Raw genomic sequence first — 18,160 nt, 5'->3', positions numbered from 1 at the left:
GTTCATTTGATTCTCCTTGCTTGAAGCGTGTAGCTTTTTCAAGCATTAGTTTCTTTGTATTTACTGTGGAAGGTACCTACACGCTTTGGCACAGGGCTGTGAAAAGGTGACCTCCTACAAAGGAGACAAAAAGTTCTTTATGGCTTACAACTCTGTCATTTTGTCTCGCCCTTTAGCAGTTAGTTTAACAGACGAAAAAACAGAACAAAGAAACAACCATCAGTTTGTTATTGGCCATCAGAGCCGTGATTTGTTTCTTTAGTTAAGCATCCAGTATTGATTTCTAGGTCAAAGTCACGTTGCATAATTCTACCATTTTCAGTGCAGACACAAGAGAGTGCATTTGACCCACCATTTTGTCCTGAAAGAGATAGTCCGCTGCGTTACGAATCCACACGATTTTCTACACTGCAGTGAGTTTAATACAGCCCTGCTTGGGGAGTTCAGACATGCTGAAGCAATTCATGGGGTAGATCTGCAGCTTGCTTAAATAGCTGTAGTTCCCATGGGCTTAGTGAAACTATGACCAATTTACACAGCAGAGGATATGGCTCATTGTGTGCAGCAGAGAAGGGCTCTGCCCTGGCTCCGTGCAAGCAAGTACAGGCAGGATCACTGGAGTGGACTTGCAAAACGGGCATTGGGGGATGCCGAGGCTCACACAGAAAAGGTTACAACTGGCCACTTTCTTGTTTGTTTAACTCCACTGGCTTCCTTATACAAAATCCTATTTACTCTGCTGCTCTTCTGTGGCAAGAAGAGTAAATATTAGCTTAATGTAGGGAATCTAAGTAACACCGAATAGAAGAAAAAATAACAGGAAAGGAGGTAATAAAATGTACTTTTAACTCAGACTAAGTGCTTTAATTTGATTGCTAATAAATTTTTGCTTATTGTGCAGTTGCATCCGGAACTTCCGGGCAGGAATAGTGCTAGTATTATGCATTAAACAACATTCTTCATGAGAGAAAGACAAAATATGGGATAAAAGCACTAATACTATGCCATTTTTACAGATGCTTGCTTGTTCTTAACACAGGCACGGCCAGACTGCCTGCCTTGCCTGCTGCCCCCACAAATAGATACAGCAGAGCTGGAAACTGACCTCCAACCGCCTGACCCGGTACCTTTTCCACACATCGGCATTTATGGCCACATTCAGCTTTAGCGCTCCCTCCCATTTTGAGCTCTCCCTCCAGCCCTAACAGCTCACAGTGCCCCGGTGCCTTACTGCAAACGATACAAACTGTCACTCAGGTATGCAAGCGAGGAAGTTAAATCTCCAGTTTGTTTGTGGGGAACGGGCACGCAGCCAGTTCTCCACTGAGGTAGTCACTTATCTTCTGTGACTGATGTGAAGGGAGAAGAGCAAGGCTGGAGTGGGTTTGGGTTTTTTAAGGTGAACTGAACAGTTGAACCAAAAAAAACCAGGGAGACTGGTTTCCAAAGCACTGCCAGTTGCTGTTACCTTTCTCTTTTGTGAGTTAAAAATTTTTATTTTTCTTCCAGCTGCCACCAAGCTTGCAGACTAATATTTTGTGACAGTGGATTACAGAGATAAGATTTCTTCAAGATACAGAATAGGAAAACTAAAACCTGAGAAAAACTGAAGTGACAAGTTAGTATCTTACTGGAAAGTGAGCTGGGATAATTAGTCGTGACGTAATAAAACGAAACCTGCACCAGAAATGATAAGGCTGAACTTAAAAAAGTAAAGAAATAACTTTTTTTTTTGAGAGTCAGTGGGCCAAACCCAGCTGCTGAATAAGCAGATGAAAGTGTCAGTAACTTCAATGGATTTGCATGTGCTTAAACCACTTCCAGTGGTTTGATCTATTCCCAGTACCTTACAGAAACAGAGGAGTTAGCTCTGCAGTACTCAGAAGCAGCATGACTTCTGCCCATCTTAAACAATAGTGAAAAAAAGGTGCTTTTAATTTAGAAGAAATGCCAGATTCACTGTCACTCAAATCTGCATTGGTAAACCTCTTTCTAATGTTGGGGTTTTTTCCTTTTTGTTCAGAAACCTGCCATTTTTACATTCTATACTTTTCATTCCAGGAATATCTGCCAATCATTTTGATCCTGCCAGCTCTCCTTTATTAATTGATTAACTACTGGAATAATCAACCAGTATTTAAAAGACTTCTATCCCCAAAAAATTACTCCGAAAAATAAATATGTTTAACTGTTTCAGCTAAAACCAGAAATTCATGTGCATTAACCACAATAACATGGGTCTCTGCAAAGCGCTGCTGAACAAAATATTCCCAGGAATTTGCATGTTTTTTAAATTTCATATTCTATTACAGAATTTGTGGAATGCATCATATATTACATTAAACATGTTAAGTGAAGAAGGCTACAGAACCTGAGAAAATTAACCTGATGTTAGATTTTAGTGCAATTTAGATGTCTATGTTCAAGAATAACAGCCACACAAATTTTAGCAAACATTTGCCAGCCCTGTGTCCCATGTCTTCTCTCCCCTAATACTGCTTCCCTGTAGAGTCCTCTCACTGTCCATACACAATACACTTCATTTTAATTAACTACTCACGAGGTCTCTCTTAGCCCAAATCTTGTGCAGGGCTGAATCTGGCTGTATTTAACCTATACTGGTGAGTTCAGTGCAAATAAAAGAACTGTGATTTCTTCATAGACTAACAGAGCAGTCCAGGATGGAAGGGACCTCAAAAGACCATCTAGTTCAACCTTTCTTGCATTCAGAAACTGCAGTAACTCACCTCTTCAGTAATAACCTTTACCACGGGGTGGGAGGGGGAAGAAAAAAAAAAAGAGAGGAAAAAATCTATATCCAGTGCCTTCCTCAAACTGAGGAAGTTCAAAGCCACAGGGCACTCTTGGCCACTGAAATGGAGGCAGTGACACACAGAAACATAGCAAGAAAGCAATAAGCAACCTTCTTCTCTAGCCTGGTAATAAGGATGATGTTGAAGGAGAAAGAAGACCTGTAAACTAGTTCCTCATCTCAGCAAGACACACAGATTTCATGCAATACCTCTTAAAATGAAAGAGGCATTTATGGTTCATCCTCTTCTTTTTCTGAAAGTGTATACCTTTATTTGCCTCAGATCTACACCAACAAAAGTACACTGTAGTCTCACCAAACACTGACATGTTGACATTAAATCCCAAACTTTTGAAGTTTCCTATTTTTTTAAATATCAGTTGAATGCAAAGGAATATTCTCCAGAGCTGCATTATCGGTGTACACATGAGTATGTTAAGTAGGAGGACCTAAAGACAGAGGTCAATCAAAGCACAGGGAGGTCAGGTAAACAACTATTTATTTAATGACTCTGAAATCCCTAACTATTCATTTTACAGAACATCATCCCAATCCTCACTGATGTAAAAGCCAGACAGAAACATTCCAAACCCAGTTCAGGACTTCCCTTTTTTTAAACTAGGGATATTGAAGTTTCTTACAGCTCTGATGTTTACTTTACAAGATAAAAGTTGACTTTGGATCCACATAAATCAAAATAAGATCCTCTTAGGAGGAAAAATGTAGAATTTCTTCATACATAGAACAATGTTTAAGCAGTACAGAGTAAGCAAATTCACACCTGGGAACAGCTGAAGTCAAGTCTAAATATATACGCTTCATTTGAAAATGGTACTTTTAAAGGAGTTCAGTGGTTTCACAGACTAAAGAGGTAGTAGCATGGGGAGTCTAAAGCACTCCAGGGATTTCAGATGGAATCCCACTGGGGTTTATCAAGTGGGGAATCATAACCTTAAAAGAAGTGAATTTCTAGGCCTTAACTTGCTGAGCAATGAGGTACTTCTTTGGATGAAGTACCTCATGCAGGAACCGAAAAAAAAAAAAAAAAAAAAAGAGAAATCCACATAGAGAACTCCAAGTAGTGCTGCAAGATTACTGCAAAGCCAAGGCAGACCTGCACCCAGACTGGAGATCCATGCACTTTGATTGCACCTCACGGAAAAGGAGTGTCCTAATGCAGTGTCCTAAAGGCAATGATAAACGAATGCACTTGTAATTTATAAGAAGTAATATAAAATAACCACTACAGCATAGTAGTTAGAAAGAGAATGTTTGGAAACACAGATTTCAGAAGTTTCACTCATACTAGAGTCAGACGCAGTTGGCCTCCCGCTCTAGTTTGATATCTATGGTTCGGTTTTACTGGAACATACTTAGAAATGTTGCTCTGCTAAAAGAATCATCTGTCTGCTTAATAAATACAGTTTGAAATATTATCAATGCTTTATATAAAAACTACAATTAGATAAAAGAGAGTCAACAAATATTGTATGAGTTGTTAGAACGACCAGTTTCATGTACTGCAGATGCGGAGGATGGATGGATGGATGGCTGATGACTGGATGCAAGAACTGACTCATGTTGGACACCCCGTTTAAACCAAAATCCCCATGAAGAGAGCCAAGGCCATGGCATGGCCGTGCCTGGTGTGCAGGCAGCACCGGTCCTCCAGCAGCTACATGAAGCCACCCAAGAGCTGCTGAAGATCCTCCCATGATTTTTTCTGCTTATATGTTTATATTGCAGGGCAAAGTTCTAGCAATTTGAAAAGTAATCATTGCTGAACTCTCATGACAAAACCCGCACAGGTCACAACCCTATATTCTTTATTATCAACTCAGTTCACAGCATAACTCTCATTTTGTGTTACATGGAAAAAAATATTTGTCCTGTTCATGCGTCTATACAGCTTAATATGTTCAACTGTGACTTAAAGAGAAAAAAGAAATACATATGGAAAACAGTCCAATAAACTAAGTTCACTTCAAAGCAATTCTGTCTAAATTTTCTACTAGCATTAATTATAATTTTCAGTGGATTTTTTTTAAAGTGGTTTATAATTATATTGTATTTTTATTGAAAATCAGTAATGAAAAACATAAATAGTGTATCCTTTAATGATCAACACACTGACTAATTCCACTAATGCTGAGTAGCATGTGCTGAAATGATGGATTATCTTAAAATATAATTTTACTAGCTCTGCTATGTAATTTGTTAAGCATTTAGTAATAAGTATGTCTAATAAAATATGAAAAAAATATTTAGAAAATGAACCATAATTTTAATATAATTTTAATTAATGGGAGTGCAATTGCAGTGGTTTAAATTACATTCCCAGTGGTAAAAAGCCTTTCAAACCTAATTTGTAAGCCAAGATGGTGGCTTTAATGACTGGCAGCAAAGTTTCTTCAACAGATTTCATGGGGCATGATCCAAAGATAATAGGTTTTCAGCCCAATGACAATCCAATTACAATGCCAATCAAAGCCAACTTCATGCACTCTAATTATCAGATTTAGCTGTCAGTTCAAATACAAACATAACACTTTTATTTAAATAAAAATTTAATTTAGAAAAAAGAAGACTTCATGTGTGATTTATTGAGACTGCAAGAGCAATCTAACTTATTTCTCTAGTAATATAATAAAATCAGTCTTGTATTAAAAATGTGAAAACTTTTCATTCTCCTGTATGTGCTATGCTGTATTATTCAGGAGTTAATTTAAGCAAAAAAGCATAACATAACATGGCAGCAGATATTTGCAGACTAGAAGTAGGTTAAATAGAGTAGCAAGGTTTCAGTGAGACAAAACTCCAAGTGAATAAATGACAAAACCTAATTAGTTTTTTGCCAGTAATCAGGAGAAGCTATGTTAAGACCACAACCCATTTATGTAGGTCTATAGCACACATAATCTATTGTAGCTCTCCTCCCTTCTCTGTCTGCTTCTGTGTATAATGAGTGTGTAAATGCATAGCTTTTTTTATATGTGCGTGCTTATTTGTATATATATGGAAGAAAAATGTAAGTTATAAAAAACCCACAAAAAATGTTGTTAAGATAAATTTAATGTTCCAAATATAGGCATCTCCCAGCTGAAATAGCCCCATGGTACCTACCAACTGCAACCTTGCTGTTATTCTCTCTCTCTATCAAAAGTTATTATTTATTAATTAACATAATTATAAAGATCTCCATATAGGAAGGAAAAGCTAGCTCAGGTCTCTGTATGCTATAATACATTACAGCACAATTATCAACTCAGGCTTGGTTGGAACAGAGGTAATTGTCCTATAACATATTTAATACATATAAAATCCTGTCTTCCTAACACTAAAAGAAACAGGAGAAAAGAATTATGGAAGGAGCAATTATTATACCATTCTTTAAGAATGTGAACTAATTTCCACTTGCCATTTACTCTCCGTTTTGTATATCAGCTCCTAAATGTTTGGTAGTTTGTTGGTTATAGCTACAACACCAAAGGTATTAGATTCTACAGGCTCTTATCCTCAGTGGATAGCTGTAGTGGATAGCCAAAAAAAATCAGTCCACTGCAGAAAAAGTGATTCCTATATTAGGGCTGACAAAAACAAAAGATAGCATTTGCGCCTATTCTAACATTAAGAACAGTAACACACTTATTGACAACTCAAATACTTGAAATTCATTTCTACAGTTCTCACTATATCCAAACACTGAAATCGAATTAAAAATCCTGAATTAAAAAAGTAATTGTTGGCTTGCCTGTGCTTATATTTTAATCACTTTCGCTACTTCCACTATGACAGTATTCCTTATCGTTAAACTCAAGCCATGCCAGCCTCACCTTCCTGCTACTTCCTATCACCTAATTCCTATTACATTTCATGCCTCTCTCTCTTTCAGATGTCCATTACATCATTCTTTGCTACTGCAAGGGACTCAACCTCATGACCACTGTGTAAGTGCAAAGAAAAAGGATTTCAGGAACTGGAATAAATGGAAAGGAGAGGTACCACATTTATATATAATTCTGAGATGATCATCAGTCTGAAGACGGACCTACCAGATCCTTGAACTCACCATCACTTCCCATGATTTGGGGGTTCTAAATAGCCATGTAGTCTTTGCATTTGAATCTATAATGACTTCAGAGTTCAGCCAAAAAAGACATACAAAATTAAACGGCAGAGCTAAGTTACATTTAAAACACTCTCTGGAGATAACTATTCAAAGACAAGTAGCTTCCCCATTTGTTTGCCTCTTTTTCCCTTCCCTTTGGCAGTCATCTTGTAGCCCCTCTATTTCTGAGCACCCTCCACAGGAAAGTCCCTCCATGAGATGGGACAGGAGGATCCTGGATGCAACCTGAAGACCACCTACTAGCTCAGAAAAGTTAAGAAATTCGTAATTGCATTTTCTCAAAGTCATGACGTTCCTCTGCTCCCTCTAGCCAAAGCTGGAAGTTACGAACTCAATCCTGCTATTAACTGTAGCTGTTTCAACTTCTGCCATTATTATTTTTTGGCTAAGACATTGTTTTCTATATTTTTGTTTATATGATTTTGTAAGTTAAGAAAAGGAAGGTAATAACGATGACTCTTTTGCACATGGAACACTAAAAAAGAAAAACACAGCATATATAATATACACCTCTCAACAGCCTGGTCTGGGGCTAGCTTTAAGAGTCCCTAGATTTTGTTTGCATTACTTGCCAGATGTAACAGTAAAATTTCCTGACTTAAATATCATGAGAACAAGAGCCATAATTTATCATCATTGTTACTACTACTATTTCCATTACTATTATTACTACTACTTTTATTCTCTAACTCACTCAGGCATCAATAATTGCAAAGATAATTTTGACAGCCTATTTAGCAATTTGACCATGCTTACACATTGTGAATTAAGGAAGTACACTGAAAAAAACTTAGAATTCCTGTACTACCTACTGTTCAGCTTTGATCTGTGCTTGGGGGAAAACGCTCTGAAAACTATCTGGTTTGTTCCAACTTACCTGGCAACACAACATAAAAGGTATCATCAGTTGGGACATTAGGATACAGTTTAACTGTGCCTATGTCTATTGACATTAATAGGATGTACAGAAATATACCAAATGGTGACTCTAGCTCATAAATTAGTTGTGTTGTTTAATATCCAGAGTTTAACCATCACTATTAACTGCTTTTTGGATCTGTAGTATTTTATACCAAGATAAATGAAAGAAAAATTTAAAAGTAATAAGCAAATTATTTTGTTTGTATAAATCCTGCATCGTCTCAAGACTTTTTTTTCTTTTTTTTTTTTTCTGTCACATAACAGTTGAGATGAACATTTTGGAAAAAATAGCTAGCCAAATCCTAAAAGCTATTTAAAATGTTTTCCAAGGTAAAGCATCATGCCAAGAACAATACTAACACTCAGCATGGAGCAAGATATAAGAAAATACAGCAAAAGATGCCAGAAAATTATTCAGCTAATCTGAAGTGCAATACTTCCCTCATACAGAATCTATACAAAGAATATGAAGGATTTTAGAATGATGAATCAGAAACTTACCCATAGATGGTTTTTGTCATTCAAATAAAGCTAAGGTGTTTTATTTTCTGAAGACAGGTAAAAGCTGATAAACTACTTCTATGTGCATTTCATGAGTATTTTACCAGCTTGCAAGCGACAGCACAGTTTGGGGTTTTTTTATGGTTGATACACTCAGTCATCATATATGCAAAACGGAAAAACAGATTTAACTAGTTAGATCAGACTGTGGACTGGGATACACTCTATTCAAACTGCATCGTCACTGCTTATAAAAAACCTGCCCCATTGTTTAATTTAATCTTCAAACCTACATAATTCTCTGTATTTTCAAGGACTACTTTGTGGACGACACAGGATACCAAACTTAAAATTTACAGACTACCAACCTTTTCCTTCATTTTAAAAACAAGGTTTGAGTTCTGAAAGCAGTTTGACCTGTATTCCTTTTTTTTTTTTTACTCCTTGAGGATAATGACCTTTCACAGAATAAGATGACTTTTTATCAGCTTGACCTAGAGAAAACTGTGACACAGATTTATATTCATACAATCTTTTCTGGTTTTGATGTGGATCCAACTCTGCCATCCTTATTCAGGACAGCAGAATTAGGTCTTCAGTGCCTAAACAGTGAAGATCTAGAGCCTAAGGGAATCTGCAATAATCAGTTACAAGTTCTAGACAAGGGTGGACTGGAAAGATGGGGGCAGCTTACTTCATTAAGATAATGCAATGGGAAAGGTGAATAAGTGAAAGAGTGCACGTGCATGACAGAAAGAGCTCAGCAAACATCCTTCTTAAATTAGATGGATCCTCAGTTTTGCGTTACCTTGCTTGCCCTTCAGGACAAACAGAGAGGCAAAGGAAGTAAAGCTGGGGGGTGGGGGGGTGGGGGTGGGGTTAAGTCATCCTTTTGAGGACGCTAATGGTTAGTCAAAGAAGGTCATTTCTCAATAACAGTGTTCCTTGAGATGAGTAGCGATCATATACAATCTAACTAGGACATGCTCATGTCTCATCACTTGAGACTTGCAAATTTTCCTTTGCTCTTCCCCTCCTCCTGCTTGATATGGGATATGCAAGGAAAAACACACTCACCACTATTTCAGACCCCATTCAATCACAAGGGACACATCTAAAAGGAGAGGGAAAATTTGACTGGGAAGTGAAGGTATTTGTGGAGAAGGGAAGAAGGTAACTTACTAGTAACCAGCATTCTTCAAGCTCCAGTTACCCAACTACTAATTTACCCAGGAGGATCTCAAATGTCTTCATAGAAAGATGCTGCAGCGTTGCTCTATCAAGTATTGCACAGGCTCTTGAAACATCCAAGAAGGAACAGCATTTGCAAATAGAGCTCCGCATTCACAGAAGATACCTGAAAATCCAGACTTTATCCAAACCTGCCACAATCTGTTGCCTCAGGCTTTGAGGTTTCTATCCAGACAATTTCCATTTTGGGGTGAAAATGCATCCCATTTCTCATTAGCTCCCACTAGCTCCAAAAGATGAAGTAATTTTGTTGGCAGTATTGTTGTTTTGACAGGGATCAAATTCACTCAAGTATATAATATAATTTTTAAAAATTCTAGCACTTGTCTAATTTTAAAAGATCAATATTTCTCTATTACACTGGCGCTACAAGGTGCAAATACCACAGCAAATGGGATTAATGCTTCTCATCTTGGATAAAGAAACATAGCTGGTCAAGTTTTTTGGTTGTTGTTTCTTTTTATTTTATTTATTGTTACTCTACGCTGCAGTCTATGGAAATAGGTTATAACTTGTTACTTGCAGCCAAACAACGTCTGAGACCGTTAAAACCAACTGGAGGTTTTAGCAGCCTTTCTTCCCTGAAACAAGATTTCAGATTGCACAGCTAAACCCTTTTGTCAACTCTGAGAGAGTTGGGCTACTTGTGCTTCAGGTTGAAATCTCCCATGTTGTTAAGCAAAACCAGGATGATGGAAATGTAAACATCTTACTTACTATATGCTTGTTCCTTCAACAAAACAGAGCTTTAGCTTTAGCAAGCCACAGCAGTATAACACATTGTAAAACCAGTAACAATAGCAAAAATTATTAAACATTTATCTCTCCCATGAGTGAACATCTGGCATGTATCAAAATGCTGCCTTGGGGATTTAGCACCAGAACCTTTAAGGTTTTATGCGACAATGCCTAGAGAGGGCAATAATAAAGCATATTCCACATAGGTTTTTTAATCACTGGCCTCTTGAAAATATCAAGAGCAAAAGTCGAACCACATATCACTTTATAAATGAAATGTTAGCATTCTCGTTTGTGACACAGGAAAAGAATATCAACTGAATTTTTAATTAACTAAGAAGAAATTTAAAATAAGGGGGGGAGGGGGAATCATACAAAATATGATATTGCGGACAGCAAACAGATGTGATAGAGGTTGTCTTTTTAGATCTTATATGAAGGACACTTTGCTAAGGGGAAGAACTTTTCTAACCTAGGAATTTTTCTCATGTTTTTCAGCTTACTACACCTTTACAAAGCCTTTTTTCTCTTTCACCCAAATCTTAGGGAAGTTGCAGGAAGCCACTAAGAAAAGCCAGTCAAATATTATGTCCCTACAAGATGGGTAGACATGCACAGGAATACACAATCCCCATGTGACAGCTCCAGGTCCAACCCCAGACACTCAAAGATTAAAAGTCCCCACAGTCTCAGCACTACAAATAAGCAAAGAGCTGCCACCTAGAACAGAACACTGGTTTTCATCATGAATTGGGGAATTCTCCTAACTCAGCAGATGAGTCACCTCCTGCATCACCAATGTAGTGTTCCCAAACATCAGCATAAACTGGGGGTTCACATCTGATGACCTGCTTAGAGCCTGAAGCACTGTTACAACGTTTGGATTCCACCTTAGTCCACACACACCACATTCCAGAGGAGATAACATACATGGGGGCATTAAAACTGCATCTTTAATATTTTCCTTTAAAACATCTTTAGAAAAATGTTATGAATCTGTTTCTAAATCTCTCAAGGAGCTCTAAAGCAACCATTGGGAAGAGGGAGAGGAGTGAGTGGGGTCTGTGGTTTATGACTACATAAGTCTTTTTTTTTTTTTTTTTTTTTTGTAGGGACAAGACAAAGATTTATGTAATGCAAGGAAAGAATGCGTGTAATGTGAATGATATTGGGAAGCAACAGAGGAAAAACCTGATAGTGAAGATTAAAGTGCAGGGCCTCATATGGATCACGTGTTGGGTCAAGATACAAATGTGAGAGGAGAATATAAAAGGGTTCTATTTGGACTGTTGTTGTAACAAGAAATTATTATACAACCATACAGCCATGTTCTCAAGCAGCGCTTCCCTGTCTCCTTTTAATAACTACATAGCTTTTTTTAAAACAGAAGAAGAAAAACTTGACAATTTTGTGAATAATGTTATTATTAACAAGACTGTCCTATGGTCATCATCTCATAACTAATCCTGTTAGTTTCTTTAATAAGAAAAGCAACAACTAAATCATTTCTGATTGTTTGTGCTTGTTTCTTTACAATATTTTAAGATCTTTAATATTTTTTGTTAAATTCCACTATACATGTTAGCATTAAAAATAAATCAAAAGGTTCAGCTATTTACCTTATCTATGTGGTTTTCTAATGTATTTGAGTTTCTATATAAGGCCGTAACAGATTACCTTTCTTCATGAAGGAGTGTACTCAGTTTATGCATAAATGTTCAAAAAAAAAGGTTCTAGAAGAGTGCACTTTAGAGGAGGTAAAGATACTGAAAAAAAAAAAAAAGTGAATTATACAGCAATGTAAGTTAGCCCAGTACTTCCAGAGAACAGCATTCCTGAGTAGCGTAATGGATTCTGCTCATGAATTCAACCCTGATTAAACCAATGGTGGATCTGACGCAAGAATGTAAAGAATGGGAGAGCTCGAATGATGCTGTCACAGGGAAAGGGAGGAAGAAACCAAGGAACTGATGAAGTCTGGTGAAAAATAAAGATCCCAAATTGGAAATTACATCCAATACACTACATTGTTCAAGAAAACCCAAAATGACAGCCTATAAAGGCTAGGACCATCTTTTTTGGTGATCACGACTCAGTAATATGTTGGTATCAAAAGACAGTGCGATAAAAAGATAGGTAGCAGTCAATATACTACAGGGTTGAAGAAAGTAGAAACACGTACTCCAGCATGAGATGTGACTCAGTTTTATCCAGCCAGGGGAAAGCAGCACTGCCATTAGCTCTGCAAATATGCTCAGCTATTTCAGTGCTAAGTAACCTTAGTTTAAAACTGTATTTGTAGCATGAAATGAAATTATGATGCCAAAGTAAAATAAACGTCGAGCACACTCAGTCAATCATCTGTATCATTCTTTATGGTTCTCATTTATATTTGATATTGAATTGCTCACTTTTTAAAATTCAAATAACTCCCTCATCGATCCGGTCCTGAATGATTTTACTGAACATATCTTTTTAGTATCTAACACACTGTGATTTTGTTCCACATATGTTGTGCACTAGCTGATTCCATCCTAACCTCACAAAACATATTAAGCTTAATAAATATATTTATGAGAATTACTTTGTATAGTCCTTATGCAATCAGCCATGCTGTGTATGATAGCCCAAGACGATGAAAACCCATTGACTTTTTGTAGCAAATTAGTCTACCACCTAATCGGTGAACCCTGCTAAGCTTTTGAATTATGACGAGAACCAGCAGCTCAGTTAGAACACTCAAATGAATTATATCAATTCATAAACTTGTTCATGTCCAGATTTCATTAGCCACACATTAACAGCATTTTATGTTTATTACTGCTCTGACATAATCTATAAATAACTGAAATGCTAATCATAGTGTTCTGCCAGGCATCATCATTTAATCATAAAGAGATACATTATTATAAACTATAATAGATAATAACAAGTCCGGGTCAATGGCCGCATATTAAAAGATCACAATTATATCCTATAAGGGTATGTACCTCATACATTTGGTGACACAAAGGTCCATATCTAATCACTTGCAAATGTTTCCCCTCTGACATACTTACAGTACAAGGTGACACAATTAAGAAAATATGCTTGTAAAACAGGGCAATCTTTGAGCATCAAAGTAAACAGAGAACAATTAATAGTAAGGGAAAACACTATCACATTTGCCAATGGTGGTTCTATTTAACTCTTCATTTCTGGGTTTGTTTTTCTGTACTAAAAGAAATCATAATCACAACATGGGGAAAGTTTATTACAGAGGAGGATATCAACTTATTATTGCAGCAGCTACTGAGCCAGGGCGGCTGGATGTTACCTATCAGGCTAAAAGCATAAACCAAAAGGTTAAGCTGCCTTTCTTTTGCGATCCTATTGTCTATTCTAATGCATTCTTTCAATGCCCTTGTGTCATAAAAATCCTGTGATATTCAAATATAGCCTGTATGTTTTCTCTTAAGGAACACCTATTGACTGAAGCTGCTCTCAATGTCCGTCTTGCAGTCCCCTCTCATGTTCAGGCGTTCTGGTATTACAGCTGCTTCTTTTTTCCCCAAAACAGAGAAATTATCTAGATTATGTGTTTACCTTAAGAAGATGATGGAGTCAGTAGCTTACCAACTAATGGCAGTTCCATCGTTTTACTGAGGGAAAACATCCTGGCAATACACCAGTTACTAAACAAATAATTTATGGAAGAGCTTTATCAACTAAACTGTTTCTAAGTGAGAAATGAATCTGACCCAAGGACCAAGAATTAATTGCAGATTATTAGAACAGAGTTGTTTTCTGTGGTGTTGGGTGTTTTGTTTTTTTTTTTTTTAGGTTTTGTGTTGTGACTTGTAAAAAAAAAAAGAGAGAATTAGACTAATCTAAAGCTTTAGTTGAATAGGAAGCAGAGATGTAGTCTGTCATTGCGAGCACTTGCACCTCATAGCTCAGGGTGAACTGAGGGAGATAAAGAAAGGAATGTAAAACACTATGGAAACCAACCTCTGGAGACTTAATATTCTGATCAGCTCACCTCCGAACATCTGGCTCTTAAATGTTCAAGCACAAAAACAAGAGAGCTAATGAAAGCAGTACATATTATCTCTCCCATCAATGTACCTCACAAACACCTGCTAAAATTAAAACAAATTGAATCTTGATTGCTGATTAAGTACCCCTTCTTTAGCTAGATATTCTGTCATTATTTGCCCTGGCGCACAATGCATAAACTGATGAAAAGCTTGTGGTGGGCTGCAGCAGCAAAGGTTGATAAAAAGACGATTGAGAGAGACGCATGTAAACTGCAGCACATTAACTTTATGTACTCTAGCCCTCAAAAAGTTGGTTTTCGATTTTTTCCCTCATTTCCAGGGCAAAAATTAGTTTCATTTAAAATGGAAAGCACATAAACCAAACATATTTTTTTCTCCAGGACATTCACATCCCAGAGAAGAGTTGATAGATGGATGGCACAGTATTTACTAACACCACTGCCCAGCTACTGAGCTGAAAAATCTCTGTGAACAGTACTACTGTGCCTGGTGTGCTTTTTAGGCATTGTCAAGTATGTGCGAAGACTTTCAAGCAGTTATACATGTATGCCCGTGAAAAAAGAACACAAAACCTGTTCAGGAATGTATGGCCTCTATTTATCTTAAATAGATGCTTAGGCAATGGCAAAAGAAGGGTTATATAGTTTACTGCCAATAAACTAGTGGAATGCTCTGCTTGCACACTTCAGGCAGGATAAAAACATCCGTATTAGGATTTTCATCACACCAATATAAATACCTCCTACGTAAACACCGATGACAGATGTGTGGCTAATCTACCATGTTAACTTCATTTGAGAAGTTGTGGTTTTGTTCAAACTTTATTAGTTAAACTTGAATTGATACCAGTATATTTTAAGTCAGTATTTAATCTAGTTTAAGTATGTTTCCAGATATCATGAACTCTTCAGACATCATTGTGTTTACTATATATATATATATGTATTCATGTAAATTTCACTGTTAAAATAATCAACTTTTATTTGACTCACAGTTCTCTGATAATCAAAAAGGAAAAAAACCCAGCAGCATGACAGTGCGTAAATCCTTCTTAACAATAGCATCTACAAAACCTGTTTCTTGACTGACAATAAGGTCATAACAGCACATATGTTTGGCATATGTATTTCATCAATGGTGATTATAATGTGAACCAAGAATTAGCTTCAAAATGATGGGTTACTTAAAGATCTGGAAGAGGACATTTAAACAAAAGAAATGTCCTGAATCACTTACTATAGCTTGACTCCCCCCCCCCCCCCTCCTTATTGCATTCTAAATTATTTAAATATACTATTAGACATCATATTGGGAAAAAACAGATGTTTTCTAATTATGAACTGATTTTACAGTGTGATGGTGTCACATATTTAAATTACAAATACACATTTTTAGCATTCCAGCTGTGCTTTACAAGAGTTTAATTTGCTTCTTGTGATATGTCACATTGCACCTGCCTTTTAAAACTCCTATAAATGTAAAACATTAGCCAAGCACAAGTATTAAGACATGCTGTTGAATTCTAAAGATTTTAACATGTTATAGAAGATGAAATTTATATAAAGATTTAATAATGAACTAGCTAAATGTTTATTTAAAATAACATTTACAAATACTTTAGAGAAGTACTGATGGGTCTGATGATTTGTGTATATGTACATAGGCAGCACAGAGAATTAAATTTGTGCTCCCCTGCTCCTTTCATACACAAGGTATTCTGCAGTACTTTATAAATTAATGAGGCTAAATACTGATAATAAAGTAAAATTTTGTAGGAAGTCAGCTATGCTCTCAGCCACTACACACACAGAGACACAGGCATTAGTTACAGTATTATCGATGGGAGAAATACTGGCCACAGCACAAAAGCTATTCATATTCTTTCAAAAACAGTTCATCAGTTTGGAACTTTCCAGCTGACGGGACTAGAGATAAACAGCAAAAATACCAACCTAATGTCTCATGTGAAATACACTAAAACGATTTGCATTAGCACTGGCTTGTCGTATGAACTTGAACTTCCTATTTTATCACCCAGAGTACTTGCTATTGATTTACATTTACCACTCACACAAGCTATGCGTGTGGCTATCTGTGACTCCACACCACAGATACCGAAATAAGGACAGGTAGATCATCAGTGACAATGCTGTTCATAAACTATGATGCCATTATACTTCTGGGAATAAAAGAGCAATAGTTTCTAGGAGAACAGGTTTTAAACTTTGAAGTAATTAGCTTGTGTTTCACAGAAACACGATACAGTGGGAGTGTACACAGCTATTTATTGTCTCTCACACTCCCTAGAAATAGCAACTATTGGTTTAGATTTGTATGTAGGTATAACGAGTGACAGAGCATAAACAGCTCATGGAGAACGTGTAATGCTGCTGATGCACCTTTTAAACCTGGTCTTCTAACAACAAAGAAAGAAAGAAGCTTTTGAAGCACTAGTGAAGACTAGTGCTTCAAATTACGATTACAAAGACGTATTAAAGAACATTGTAGACCAACACAGATGTTCCTTCAGAGCTGGTTACTAACTGCACACATTCTAAACACACTCAGGGACCTACTCATTAACAGTCTAATCCTACCTCAAGTCAATTAAAGGAAACTTTTGCATCGACATCAATAGGAACTGGAACAGGCTCTACCAACATACTATAAAACTCATCAGAGCTATCAGTTCTAGATCTGTGCTCCTCAACGGGCCTGGCACAAAGAGGACTAGCCCTATCTTCCTGCCCCCTTGAAAAAACACTGCCATTCCACATTCCGTAACACAGAACAGAAATTATTTTCCCCAAACTAGACAGCTGTCTTCTTTGCGACCTCATCTGGCATCGCAAAGCCCTCAGCATGCACACCAGCTCTTCACCCGTGCAAAATGAAATGGCAAAGGGAAAAGGGAAAGGAGGGCAGGGAAAGCCCAACGGGAGACATGACAGTGAGGCAGTTGCAGTAATCAAACTGTGTTGTAATCTATTTTAAAACACAAGATTTTAGCAGCTACTCATAACCACACCTGCAATTCAAAAGCTTCCATGCACTTAAATGTATTTGAGAATAAATGTGAGGGCATTTGGACTAGATAAAGTGTCATAAGTCCTTTGGACACGTTTTACAGAGACATTTTCAGGGCAAGGCTGTGTTACAAAAGAGAACGATTCTTCCTCAAGAGACCTTTCAAAGATTCCTACTCGAGTTTTGACATGTGCTTTTTGTTTCAACACTGCATGATGCGGTAGTCTTTGTCATATACTGCAGTGTCATAAATAGGCAGATAGAGACTGTGTATGCTTTGCTAGTGATAAAAAGTGGATGCTCTGCAGATCTCAAGATTTTCAACCAGTCATTAGGGAAATTACTTTTGCTTCTCTGCCATGAAGTTCATCGTACAGGCAGCAAAAATTCTATGCTCTGAGCAGGTTAAAGTCATTTTGCAGGAAGTTGCACTTTATGCAATACACATACTAAAGGCAGAATAACTGCTTTACATTCATCTTTCTATTTTGTACCACATTGGGAAAATTAATGGAATATTTACCTTGCATTTTGCACAATTAATTTGTTTCAGACTCATTTCAGAACTTAATGCAGTCTGAAAGCAATAATACTTAAACAACTGAAAATTCTCGAAACTCTGAATTTCTCTAGTCTTGTGATTTTCAATTGGCAACAATAGTTTAATTTTTATGTGTCAAGCCAAATTTAGTCTATTTAAAATTACTTACGTAGGGTATCACTGTACATCATATGCTTACA

At 36.9% G+C, this 18,160-nt stretch overlaps 2 long non-coding RNA genes across 2 annotated transcripts in view; one reads left to right on the top strand and one right to left on the bottom strand.

Annotated features, from left to right (window-relative positions):
- The window catches only part of LOC119156157, a 321,003-nt gene that overhangs the window by 276,420 nt on the left and 26,423 nt on the right, over window positions 1-18,160 (bottom strand). The window lies entirely within an intron of this gene.
- LOC119156156 lies at window positions 332-4,805 on the top strand. The gene is made up of 3 exons (XR_005106985.1): window positions 332-413; window positions 1,017-1,257; window positions 4,339-4,805. It is a non-coding gene; the product is annotated as an uncharacterized LOC119156156 (long non-coding RNA).

The sequence above is a fragment of the Falco rusticolus genome, chromosome 12, assembly GCF_015220075.1.
Source record: "Falco rusticolus isolate bFalRus1 chromosome 12, bFalRus1.pri, whole genome shotgun sequence".
Classification (NCBI taxonomy): Eukaryota; Metazoa; Chordata; class Aves; order Falconiformes; family Falconidae; genus Falco; species Falco rusticolus.
The sequence above is the reverse complement of the archived record's forward strand: the minus strand, read 5'-3'. Positions and strand labels throughout refer to the sequence as shown.